Source organism: Sinocyclocheilus anshuiensis, unplaced genomic scaffold, assembly GCF_001515605.1.
Source record: "Sinocyclocheilus anshuiensis isolate Anshui unplaced genomic scaffold, SAMN03320099.WGS_v1.1 C32703451, whole genome shotgun sequence".
NCBI classification, from domain to species: Eukaryota; Metazoa; Chordata; class Actinopteri; order Cypriniformes; family Cyprinidae; genus Sinocyclocheilus; species Sinocyclocheilus anshuiensis.
The window spans coordinates 104-1,317 of NW_015619345.1; the positions used below are offsets into that span (position 1 = coordinate 104).

General features: G+C 38.6%; 1 long non-coding RNA gene across 1 annotated transcript; it reads left to right on the forward strand.

Moving 5' to 3' along the window:
• The first annotated feature begins 855 nt into the window (after positions 1-855).
• LOC107682901 (uncharacterized) lies at positions 856-1,214 on the forward strand. Its single transcript, XR_001633619.1, has 2 exons — positions 856-1,031; positions 1,162-1,214. It is a non-coding gene; the product is annotated as an uncharacterized LOC107682901 (long non-coding RNA).

Here is a 1,214-nt window from a genome sequence, read left to right on the forward strand (position 1 = left end):
TAACTGTTTGTGAACGAATGGTTTGATGCACTTTATTGGACTTCAAAATCTCAACACCCATTCACTGTCATTATAAAGCTATGAAGCATTTGAAGAGCCAGGACATTTTTTAATATAACTCCGATTGTATTTGCCTGAAAATCGAAAGTCACATAAATCTAAGATGGCTTGACACCAGTAAATCATGGGGTAGGCCTAATTTTCATTTTTGGGTGAACTATCCCTTTAATGCCTCCTTGGTGAATAAAAGTATTTTTTTATGTAATAGTTTAATATAATATGTATAGGTTTATATAATACAGTATGTTCATTCATTTATATAAAATGTGTTAATTTTTTAGGGGACACTCAGTTTCACAGCTAGATTTTTATATTTTCTGAAGAAAATTAGTGATATTTGTAGATGTGTTCGTTTTGCTATGGTTGATCAGCTTTGTGAACAGAGACTCTCTGTGACCTTTGCTTGCCAACAGTGGCCAATAAAAACATGGGACACATTCCAGGAATTCTCTAGTCCAATAGAAACCGCTCTCAAAGTATATTGTAGTGATTGCAGGTCTTTGTTTGGGGACACGTAAAACAATCAAATGTTAGGTATTAAAATTCAGCAAATTTTAGAAAGCATTCATTGCTCATTATTTACAATAAAGAAACGAATTTGTATCAGCCGTGCTAAACATGAACTTTGGAAAAGGGTATGGTACTGGTAATGGCTGGACCAGTCACAACTGACTAGTATTTGTAATTTAGGTCATCGTATGTTGGCAAGTTTCCAGTGGTCAGTTTCAAAACCAAATGGCATGCCAGAGATTTTAGCTACTGTGAGAGATGTGTATTGCCAGACTGTGTATTGGTTTGGTGAGCCGTTGGTGAGGAAGTGTCGGGTATCGCTGATGTCATGCACTAGCTCCGCCCCCATGTACCTGTACAGCAGGAATTCAGCAGGTGGGAGCATGCTCAGCTAGAGCCATTCCTTCTCATGCTCGGCCGAGCTGACAAACAACAGCCGAGTGCTGGACCTTCAAAAAGAAGTGAGGCCCTCAAAAACTGGTGCTTTTCGTCTGAACAGATCTTTGTTTGGTAGCTTTGTAAACAATGTATATTTGTTGTTGTTTGTTTGATGTTGCACATATGAATGTAGCTGTTTCTTTCTCGTTTCAGAAAGCAGACATGGAGGAGATGACGATATGGGAGCAGCACACGGTCACGTTATC